The sequence below is a fragment of the Oncorhynchus keta genome, unplaced genomic scaffold (genome assembly GCF_023373465.1).
Source record: "Oncorhynchus keta strain PuntledgeMale-10-30-2019 unplaced genomic scaffold, Oket_V2 Un_contig_1418_pilon_pilon, whole genome shotgun sequence".
NCBI classification, from domain to species: Eukaryota; Metazoa; Chordata; class Actinopteri; order Salmoniformes; family Salmonidae; genus Oncorhynchus; species Oncorhynchus keta.
Genome location: NW_026278592.1, coordinates 90,435 through 102,843, shown reverse-complemented (window position 1 = coordinate 102,843; position 12,409 = coordinate 90,435). Strand labels below are relative to the sequence as shown.

General features: G+C 45.3%; 1 protein-coding gene across 1 annotated transcript in view; it reads right to left on the bottom strand.

The window, feature by feature from the left end:
• LOC127918434 (transcription elongation regulator 1-like protein) overlaps positions 1-12,409 on the bottom strand; it is an 87,337-nt gene that overhangs the window by 32,072 nt on the left and 42,856 nt on the right. The window lies entirely within an intron of this gene.

Below are 12,409 nucleotides of genomic sequence, written 5' to 3'. Positions count from 1 at the left end.
AGAAGACCTTGTACAAGTCAGGTAAAATAACAACTCAATGTTTATATCCCAGGACTAATTAGCTAGCAACAGCAAGTTAGCTAAATAGGACTAATTAGCTAGCAACAGCAAGTTAGCTAAATAGGACTAATTAGCTGGCAACAGCAAGTTAGCTAAATAGGACTAATTAGCTAGCAACAGCAAGTTAGCTAAATAGGACTAATTAGCTAGCAACAGCTAAATAGGACTTAGCAAGTAAAATAGGACTAATTAGCTGGCAACAGCAAGTTAGCTAAATAGGACTAATTAGCTGGCAACAGCAAGTTAGCTAAATAGGACTAATTAGCTGGCAACAGCAAGTTAGCTAAATAGGACTAATTAGCTAGCAACAGCAAGTTAGCTAAATAGGACTAATTAGCTAGCAACAGCAAGTTAGCTAAATAGGACTAATTAGCTGGCAACAGCAAGTTAGCTAAATAGGACTAATTAGCTAGCAACAGCAAGTTAGCTAAATAGGACTAATTAGCTGGCAACAGCAAGTTAGCTAAATAGGACTAATTAGCTACCAACAGCAAGTTAGCTAAATAGGACTAATTAGCTGGCAACAGCAAGTTAGCTAAATAGGACTAATTAGCTACCAACAGCAAGTTAGCTAAATAGGACTAATTAGCTGGCAACAGCAAGTTAGCTAAATAGGACTAATTAGCTAGCAACAGCAAGTTAGCTAAATTAGCTGGCAACAGGACTAAATAGGACTAATTAGCTGGCAACAGCAAGTTAGCTAAATAGGACTAATTAGCTGGCAACAGCAAGTTAGCTAAATAGGACTAATTAGCTGGCAACAGCAAGTTAGCTAAATAGGACTAATTAGCTGGCAACAGCAAGTTAGCTAAATAGGACTAATTAGCTAGCAACAGCAAGTTAGCTAAATAGGACTAATTAGCTGGCAACAGCAAGTTAGCTAAATAGGACTAATTAGCTGGCAACAGCAAGTTAGCTAAATAGGACTAATTAGCTGGCAACAGTAAGTTAGCTAAATAGGACTAATTAGCTGGCAACAGCAAGTTAGCTAAATAGAACTAATTAGCTGGCAACAGCAAGTTAGCTAAATAGGACTAATTAGCTAGCAACAGCAAGTTAGCTAAATAGGACTAATTAGCTACCAACAGCAAGTTAGCTAAATAGGACTAATTAGCTACCAACAGCAAGTTAGCTAAATATGACTAATTAGCTGGCAACAGCAAGTTAGCTAAATAGGACTAATTAGCTGGCAACAGCAAGTTAGCTAAATAGGACTAATTCGCTAGCAACAGCAAGTTAGCTAAATAGGACTAATTAGCTAGCAACAGCAAGTTAGCTAAATAGGACTAATTAGCTAATAAGTGCAAGCTAACTAGGTAAACTGCCATACATGTTTAATGCTTTTCGACCTGTCCCCAAATTAATGTCATTGGTTCAGAGTTGGTTTTGATAGGGGTTTAGTGTAGGGGGAAAAAATAAATGTATGCATGATAGTGCATGATGGTGCAAGCGCGCAGCCGGTTTGGGTTCCGTGTAACGGTCGCCCCAGCGATGTGATGTCAGAATGCACTCACTGTTCCAAAATGTGATTGTTATGCAACAGGACATTTAACATGGCTGCCTGCTAATTATCTATAGGCTCTTTCAACTTGTACATTTCAAATCATTTTCGGACAAGTTTTATTTTCTAACCGTTTGAATTGAGGCGTGTTCCGCCTCCTCATTAATTCACATAGAGGTAGCATTTCAGTGTTGCGGACAATTTATGTTTAAGGATTTAGTGAGACGGTCAAACTTCCCTCTTTTCGAGGAGAGCCCTTGCCCATTTCTCCCGCACGTCAAGTATACAGACATTTGCACAGTCTTGCCCGAACTGGCACATTTTCCGGCTGGTGCTCGCATTGCTTTCATTGTCGATTTCCTTACAAAAATGTACTTTGGACATGTGTGCGTTCCCATCCAAGTAATTGCCTTACAGTATTTTCTGTATATCGTGTTGTTGTTTCTACTGTAGCATGAAGTATGTATGTACAGTGGGGCAAAAAAAGTATTTAGTCAGCCACCAATTGTGCAAGTTCTCCCACTTAAAAAGATGAGTGAGGCCTGTATGTATCCCTCTAGTGGTGTGGGGGCTGTGCTTTGGCAAAGTGGGTGGGGTTATATCCTTCCTGTTTGGCCCTGTCCGGGGGTGTCCTCGGATGGGGCCACAGTGTCTCCTGACCCCTCCTGTCTCAGCCTCCAGTATTTATGCTGCAGTAGTTTATGTGTCAGGGGGCTACGGTCAGTTTGTTATATCTGGAGTACTTCTCCTGTCCTATTCGGTGTCCTGTGTGAATCTAAGTGTGTGTTCTCTAATTCTCTCCTTCTCTCTTTCTTTCTCTCTCTCGGAGGACCTGAGCCCTAGGACCATGCCCCCGGACTACCTGACATGATGACTCCTTGCTGTCCCCAGTCCACCTGGCCGTGCTGCTGATCCAGTTTCAACTGTTCTGCCTTATTATTATTCGACCATGCTGGTCATTTATCATCTTGGCCATGTTCTGGTATAATCTCCACCCGGCACAGCCAGAAGAGGACTGGCCACCCCACATAGCCTGGTTCCTCTCTAGGTTTCTTCCTAGGTTTTGGCCTAGGGAGTTTTTCCTAGCCACCGTGCTTCTACATTGCTTGCTGTTTGGGGTTTTAGGCTGGGTTTCTGTACAGCACTTTGAGATATCAGCTGATGTACGAAGGGCTATATAAATACATTTGATTTGATTTATGTACAAACGGAGCATAATGTATTTATAGTTTTATTCACATGTTTTGAAGTACTGGTGACAAATAATGCATTTTGATAATAGAAATAAGTCCATGCACATAAAAAAAACATCCTCCCTCATCTTAAACGGCACTGACCGCCACTGCATTTGTAAGGACTCTTTACTATGAAAAAAAACTGTCGCGGGAATCAAAACTGGACGTTCTAATATTTGCCAGAGGGAGGGTATTTGCCAGAGGGAGGGTATTTGCCAGAGGGAGGGTATTTTCCAGAGGGAGGGTATTTACCAGAGGGAGGGTATTTACCAGAGGGAGGGTATTTGCCAGAGGGAGGGTATTTTCCAGAGGGAGTGTATTTACCAGAGGGAGGGTATTTACCAGAGGGAGGGTATTTTCCAGAGGGAGGGTATTTACCAGAGGGAGGGTTTCTACCAGAGGGAGGGTTTCTACCAGAGGGAGGGTTTCTAGCCAGAGGGAGTGTATTTACCAGAGGGAGGGTATTTTCCAGAGGGAGTGTATTTACCAGAGGGAGGGTATTTACCAGAGGGAGGGTATTTACCAGAGGGAGGGTTTCTACCAGAGGGAGGGTTTCTACCAGAGGGAGGGTTTCTAGCCAGAGGGAGTGTATTTACCAGAGGGAGGGTATTTTCCAGAGGGAGGGTATTTACCAGAGGGAGGGTATTTACCAGAGGGAGGGTATTTACCAGAGGGAGGGTTTCTACCAGAGGGAGGGTTTCTAGCCAGAGGGAGTGTATTTACCAGAGGGAGGGTTTCTACCAGAGGGAGGGTTTCTAGCCAGAGGGAGGGTATTTACCAGAGGGAGGGTATTTACCAGAGGGAGGGTTTCTAGCCAGAGGGAGGGTTTCTAGCCAGAGGGAGTGTATTTACCAGAGGGAGGGTTTCTACCAGAGGGAGGGTTTCTAGCCAGAGGGAGTGTATTTACCAGAGGGAGGGTTTCTAGCCAGAGGGAGGGTTTCTAACCAGAGGGAGGGTATTTGCCAGAGGGAGGGTTTCTAGCCAGAGGGAGTGTATTTGCCAGAGGGAGGGTATTTGCCAGAGGGAGGGTTTCTAGCCAGAGGGATGGTTTCTAGCCAGAGGGAGTGTATTTGCCAGAGGGAGGGTATTTGCCAGAGGGAGGGTTTCTAGCCAGAGGGAGGGTTTCTAACCAGAGGGAGGGTATTTGCCAGAGGGAGGGTTTCTAACCAGAGGGAGGGTTTCTAACCAGAGGGAGGGTATTTGCCAGAGGGAGGGTATTTGCCAGAGGGATGGTTTCTAGCCAGAGGGAGTGTATTTGCCAGAGGGAGGGTTTCTAGCCAGAGGGAGGGTTTCTAACCAGAGGGAGGGTTTCTAACCAGAGGGAGGGTATTTGCCAGAGGGAGGGTTTCTAGCCAGAGGGAGGGTTTCTAACCAGAGGGAGGGTATTTGCCAGAGGGAGGGTATTTGCCAGAGGGAGAGTTTCTAGCCAGAGGGATGGTTTCTAGCCAGAGGGAGTGTATTTGCCAGAGGGAGGGTATTTGCCAGAGGGAGGGTATTTGCCAGAGGGAGGGTATTTACCAGAGGGAGGGTATTTGCCAGAGGGAGGGTATTTGCCAGAGGGAGGGTATTTTCCAGAGGGAGTGTATTTACCAGAGGGAGGGTATTTACCAGAGGGAGGGTATTTTCCAGAGGGAGGGTATTTACCAGAGGGAGGGTTTCTACCAGAGGGAGGGTTTCTACCAGAGGGAGGGTTTCTAGCCAGAGGGAGTGTATTTACCAGAGGGAGGGTATTTTCCAGAGGGAGTGTATTTACCAGAGGGAGGGTATTTACCAGAGGGAGGGTATTTACCAGAGGGAGGGTATTTACCTGAGGGAGGGTTTCTACCAGAGGGAGGGTTTCTACCAGAGGGAGTGTATTTACCAGAGGGAGGGTATTTTCCAGAGGGAGGGTATTTACCAGAGGGAGGGTATTTACCAGAGGGAGGGTATTTACCAGAGGGAGGGTTTCTACCAGAGGGAGGGTTTCTACCAGAGGGAGGGTATTTACCAGAGGGAGGGTTTCTACCAGAGGGAGGGTTTCTACCAGAGGGAGGGTTTCTAGCCAGAGGGAGGGTATTTACCAGAGGGAGGGTATTTACCAGAGGGAGGGTATTTACCAGAGTGAGGGTATTTACCAGAGGGAGGGTATTTACCAGAGGGAGGGTTTCTAGCCAGAGGGAGGGTTTCTAGCCAGAGGGAGGGTATTTACCAGAGGGAGGGTTTCTACCAGAGGGAGGGTTTCTAGCCAGAGGGAGTGTATTTACCAGAGGGAGGGTTTCTAGCCAGAGGGAGGGTTTCTAACCAGAGGGAGGGTATTTGCCAGAGGGAGGGTTTCTAGCCAGAGGGAGTGTATTTGCCAGAGGGAGGGTATTTGCCAGAGGGAGGGTTTCTAGCCAGAGGGATGGTTTCTAGCCAGAGGGAGTGTTTTGCCAGAGGGAGGGTATTTGCCAGAGGGAGGTTTCTAGCCAGGGAGGGTTTCTAACCAGAGGGGGGTTTGCCAGAGGGAGGGTTTCTAGCCAGAGGGAGGGTTTCTAACCAGAGGGAGGGTATTTGCCAGAGGGAGGGTATTTGCCAGAGGGAGGGTTTCTAGCCAGAGGGATGGTTTCTAGCCAGAGGGAGTGTATTTGCCAGAGGGAGGGTATTTGCCAGAGGGAGGGTTTCTAACCAGAGGGAGGGTATTTGCCAGAGGGAGGGTTTCTAGCCAGAGGGAGGGTTTCTAACCAGAGGGAGGGTATTTGCCAGAGGGAGGGTATTTGCCAGAGGGAGAGTTTCTAGCCAGAGGGATGGTTTCTAGCCAGAGGGAGTGTATTTGCCAGAGGGAGTGTATTTGCCAGAGGGAGGGTTTCTAGCCAGAGGGAGGGTTTCTAACCAGAGGGAGGGTATTTGCCAGAGGGAGGGTTTCTAGCCAGAGGGAGGGTATTTGCCAGAGGGAGGGTTTCTAGCCAGAGGGAGGGTTTCTAACCAGAGGGAGGGTATTTGCCAGAGGGAGGGTTTCTAACCAGAGGGAGGGTATTTGCCAGAGGGAGGGTTTCTAGCCAGAGGGAGGGTTTCTAACCAGAGGGAGGGTATTTGCCAGAGGGAGGGTATTTGCCAGAGGGAGAGTTTCTAGCCAGAGGGATGTTTTCTAGCCAGAGGGAGTGTATTTGCCAGAGGGAGGGTATTTGCCAGAGGGAGGGTTTCTAGCCAGAGGGAGGGTTTCTAACCAGAGGGAGGGTATTTGCCAGAGGGAGGGTTTCTAGCCAGAGGGAGGGTATTTGCCAGAGGGAGGGTTTCTAGCCAGAGGGAGGGTTTCTAACCAGAGGGAGGGTATTTGCCAGAGGGAGGGTTTTTGCCAGAGGGAGGGTTTCTAGCCAGAGGGAGGGTTTGTAACCAGAGGGAGGGTATTTGCCAGAGGGAGGGTATTTGCCAGAGGGAGGGTTTCTAGCCAGAGGGAGGGTTTCTAGCCAGAGGGAGGGTATTTACCAGAGGGAGGGTTTCTAGCCAGAGGGAGGGTTTCTAACCAGAGGGAGGGTATTTGCCAGAGGGAGGGTTTCTAGCCAGAGGGAGTGTATTTGCCAGAGGGAGGGTATTTGCCAGAGGGAGGGTTTCTAGCCAGAGGGATGGTTTCTAGCCAGAGGGAGTGTATTTGCCAGAGGGAGGGTATTTGCCAGAGGGAGGGTTTCTAGCCAGAGGGAGGGTTTCTAACCAGAGGGAGGGTATTTGCCAGAGGGAGGGTTTCTAGCCAGAGGGAGGGTTTCTAACCAGAGGGAGGGTATTTGCCAGAGGGAGGGTATTTGCCAGAGGGAGGGTTTCTAGCCAGAGGGATGGTTTCTAGCCAGAGGGAGTGTATTTGCCAGAGGGAGGGTATTTGCCAGAGGGAGGGTTTCTAGCCAGAGGGAGGGTTTCTAACCAGAGGGAGGGTATTTGCCAGAGGGAGGGTTTCTAGCCAGAGGGAGGGTTTCTAACCAGAGGGAGGGTATTTGCCAGAGGGAGGGTATTTGCCAGAGGGAGAGTTTCTAGCCAGAGGGATGGTTTCTAGCCAGAGGGAGTGTATTTGCCAGAGGGAGGGTATTTGCCAGAGGGAGGGTTTCTAGCCAGAGGGAGGGTTTCTAACCAGAGGGAGGGTATTTGCCAGAGGGAGGGTTTCTAGCCAGAGGGAGGGTATTTGCCAGAGGGAGGGTTTCTAGCCAGAGGGAGGGTTTCTAACCAGAGGGAGGGTATTTGCCAGAGGGAGGGTTTCTAACCAGAGGGAGGGTATTTGCCAGAGGGAGGGTTTCTAGCCAGAGGGAGGGTTTCTAACCAGAGGGAGGGTATTTGCCAGAGGGAGGGTATTTGCCAGAGGGAGAGTTTCTAGCCAGAGGGATGGTTTCTAGCCAGAGGGAGTGTATTTGCCAGAGGGAGGGTATTTGCCAGAGGGAGGGTTTCTAGCCAGAGGGAGGGTTTCTAACCAGAGGGAGGGTATTTGCCAGAGGGAGGGTATTTGCCAGAGGGAGGGTTTCTAGCCAGAGGGAGGGTTTCTAACCAGAGGGAGGGTATTTGCCAGAGGGAGGGTTTCTAACCAGAGGGAGGGTATTTGCCAGAGGGAGGGTTTCTAGCCAGAGGGAGGGTATTTTCTTGCTCCGCATGTAACTGTGAATCTATTTTTTAAATATTTTTACTTTTGATGATGTAATCGGGAAGAACTTTAACTTCATAATTGTGTCTAAAAAACATAGAAATTTGCAGTTTTCACGTACACTTCATGGCCAAAAGTATGTGACCTCCCCTTCAAATTAGTGGATTCGGGCTATTTCAGCCACACCTGTTGCTGACAGGTGTATAAAATCGAGCACACAGCCATGCAATCTCCTTAGACAAACATTGGCTGTAGAATGGCCCGTACTGAAGAGCTCAGTGACTTTCAACATGGCACCGACATAGGATGTCACCTTTCTGCCCTGCTAGAGCTGCCCCGGTCTACAGTGTTGTTATTGTGAAGTGGAAATGTCTAGGAGCAACAACGGCTCAGCCACGAAGTGGTAAGCCACACAAACTCACAGAATGGGATCACAGAGTGATGAAGCGCGTAGGGCGTACAAATTGTCTGTCCTCGGTTGCAACACTCACTACTGACTTCCAAACTGCTTCTGGAAGTAACGTCAGCACGAGAACTGTTTTGTCAGGAGCTTCATGAAATGGGTTTCCATGGCCAAGCAGCCGCACACAAGCCTAAGATCACCATGCGCAATGCCAAGCTTCAGCTGGAGTGGTGTAAAGCTCACCGCCATTGGACTCTGGAGCAGTGGAAATGTGTTCTCTGGAGTGATGAATCACACTTCACCATCTGGCAGACGGATGAATCTGGGTTGGCGGATGCCAGAGAAACGCTACCTGCCCCAATGCATCGTGCCAATTGTACAGTTTGTGGAGGAGGAACGCAATGACATTCTAGACGATAATGGTCCATACAGAAATGGTTTATCGAGATCTGTGTGGAAGAACTTGACTGGCCTGCACAGAGCCCTGATCTCAACCCAGTTGAACACCTTTGGGATGAATTGGAATACCGACTGTGAGCCAGGCCTAATCTTGTGGCTGAATGGAAGCAAGACCCCGCAGCAATGTTCCAACATCTAGTGGAAAGCCTTCCCAGAAGAGCGGAGGCTGTTATAGCGGGGGGTCCATCTCCATATTAATGGCCATGGTTTTGGAAGGAGATCTTAAACAGCAGGTGTCCACATACTGTTGGGCATGTAGTGTATATAGACACTGGTATTATGCTGGGGATGATTACGTAGTGGAATTATTATACTTGAAGTTGGCCAAATGGCAAAAAAAGGACATTGCCCTCTTCAAAGGACCATATTTGTATTACATATTCTATGAAAGACAGTTCAATATGTGGAGATCAATGACTGCCAATTATAAAATGCTAAATAACACCCTGCTATGGATAAAGGATGACATCTGAATGTCATTTCCACTAGTTCTTTAACATGAACACGTTTCCCCTGCAGTAGGAATCAACCGTATATCGATCCCACATAACGACTGAAGTTGAATAAATTATAATCAACCGTATATCGATCCCACATAACGACTGAAGTTGAATAAATTATAATCAACCGTATATCGATCCCACATAACGACTGAAGTTTAATAAATTATAATCAACCGTATATCGATCCGACATAACGACTGAAGTTGAATAAATTATAATCAACCGTATATCGATCCCACATAACGACTGAAGTTGAATAAATTATAATCAACCGTATATCGATCCCACATAACGACTGGTTTAATAAAATATAATCAACCGTATATCGATCCCACATAACGACTGAAGTTGAATAAATTATAATCAACCGTATATCGATCCCACATAACGACTGAAGTTGAATAAATTATAATCAACCGTATATCGATCCCACATAACGACTGAAGTTGAATACATTATAATCAACCGTATATCGATCCCACATAACGACTGAAGTTGAATAAATTATAATCAACCGTATATCGATCCCACATAACGACTGAAGTTGAATAAATTATAATCAACCGTATATCGATCCCACGTATACGACTGAAGTTGAATCAATTATAGTCAACCGTATATCGATCCCACATAACGACTGAAGTTGAATAAAATATAATCAACCGTATATCGATCCCACATAACGACTGAAGTTGAATAAATTATAATCAACCGTATATCGATCCCACATAACGACTGGTTTAATAAATTATAATCAACCGTATATCGATACCACATAACGACTGAAGTTGAATCAATTATAGTCAACCGTATATCGATCCATAACGACATAACTGAAGTTGAATAAATTATAATCAACCGACTGAAGTTGAATAAATTATAATCAACCGTATATCGATCCCACATAACGACTGAAGTTGAATAAATTATAATCAACCGTATATCGATCCCACATAACGACTGGTTTAATAAATTATAATCAACCGTATATCGATCCCACATAACGACTGAAGTTGAATAAATTATAATCAACCGTATATCGATCCCACATAACGACTGAAGTTGAATAAATTATAATCAACCATATATCGATCCCACATAACGACTGAAGTTGAATAAATTATAATCAACCATATATCGATCCCACATAACGACTGAAGTTGAATAAATTATAATCAACCATATATCGATCCCACATAACGACTGAAGTTGAATAAATTATAATCAACCATATATCGATCCCACATAACTTCTGAAGTTGACTAAAACATCATCAACAGCTAATAAGAACAATTTTTATTTATTTTATTTAACCGAGACATTAATTTGACAAATCTTTCTCAAAATGATCTTCCACTTATTAACAATTAACAAATATTTTTCATTGTCATGAAAGATTGCTAGAATGTTCCCAATGTTTGATCAAAAGCATTCTGGGAAAAATATATTTTATATTTAAAACATTTTATTTATCCTTTATTTAACTAGGCAAGTCAGTTAAGAACAAATTCTTATTTACAATGACGGCCTACAGGGGAACAGTGGGTTAACTGCCTTATTCAGTGGAAAAACACCAGATTTTTACCTTGTCGGCTCAGAGATTCGATGCAGCAACCTTTCGGTTACTGGCCCAACGCTCTAACCACTAGGCTACCTGCTGCCCAAAAATATGAAAAACTGGCCCATTTCTTCTCCATGACCTTGAATGTGCAATGGAAGGAATACACACAGAATAAAGACAAAAGGTTTTCTGAAGTATTCTGGAAGATGAATGAAATGTGATGTTGCTGCACCAGCCCTGAATCTCCCCAGAGCCAAGTTAGCTAAGGAAGGTTAGTGAAGTTTCTTTCCATTCAAGTCTTTTTAAGGTTTTATTCACTTTATCTTGTTGCTTCTAAGAACGATCTGCTAGATATCGAACTGTTTGAACTGAGGAGGCCTACTCGTTAGGGGTATATAGAATATACAGAGTACGACAGCTGGCTGACTCACATAACAGATCACTTCACATGTCATATTTCATTTCATTTAGATGTCATATTCATCAACACAAGATCCATCCATCAACACCTGAATCAAAAACTGCATCTTTTCATAATCATCATCACCCTCATCATCCTCACCACCATCATAATCCTCCTCATCATCATCCTCACCACCATCATAATCCTCCTCATCATCATCCTCACCACCATCATAATCCTCCTCATCATCATCCTCACCACCATCATAATCCTCCTCATCATCATCATCATCCTCACCACCATCATAATCCTCCTCATCATCATCCTCACCACATCATAATCCTCCTCATCATCATCCTCACCACCATCATAATCCTCCTCATCATCATCCTCACCACCATCATAATCCTCCTCATCATCATCCTCACCACATCATAATCCTCCTCATCATCATCCTCACCACCATCATAATCCTCCTCATCATCATCCTCACCACCATCATAATCCTCCTCATCATCATCCTCACCACCATCATAATCCTCCTCATCATCATCCTCACCACCATCATAATCCTCCTCATCATCATCCTCACCACATCATAATCCTCCTCATCATCATCCTCACCACCATCATAATCCTCCTCATCATCATCATCCTCACCACCATCATAATCCTCCTCATCATCATCCTCACCACCATCATAATCCTCCTCATCATCATCCTCACCACCATCATAATCCTCCTCATCATCATCATCCTCACCACCATCATAATCCTCCTCATCATCATCCTCACCACCATCATAATCCTCCTCATCATCATCCTCACCACATCATAATCCTCCTCATAATCCTCCTCATCATCATCCTCACCACATCATAATCCTCCTCATAATCCTCCTCATCATCATCCTCACCACATCATACTCCTCCTCATCATCATCCTCACCACATCATAATCCTCCTCATCATCATCCTCACCACCATCATAATCCTCCTCATCATCATCCTCACCACCATCATAATCCTCCTCATCATCATCCTCACCACCATCATAATCCTCCTCATCATCATCCTCACCACCATCATAATCCTCCTCATCATCATCATCATCCTCACCACCATCATAATCCTCCTCATCATCATCCTCACCACATCATAATCCTGATGTCATAATCCTCCTCATCATCATCCTCACAGGATCATCTGATGTCCTCATCATCATCCTCACCACCATCATAATCCTCCTCATCATCATCCTCACCACCATCATAATCCTCCTCATCATCATCCTCACCACATCATACTCCTCCTCATCATCATCCTCACCACATCATACTTGTATTGTATAATCCGTCAGTTTAAGCTGAAAGATATCTGTTGTTTTGCATTTGGGCTGTACCTCAATCCATCCATCCACCAATATCGCAATTCCGCATTTGTGGTGAAAGGTGGCAGAGACAGAGCGGTGTTCATCAGACCATGGAAAGGTGAGACTCTCACAAACACCATGGTGTTCTTCTGTTTTACGACTCACGGGACTCGTCTAATGTCGGTACGACCTCTTCTGTATAATGACTCACGGGACTCGTCTGATGTCGGTACGACCTGTTCTGTTTAACGACTCACGGGACTCGTCTAATGTCGGTACGACCTCTTCTCTATAACGACTCACGGGACTCGTCTGATGTCGGTACGACCTCTTCTGTTTA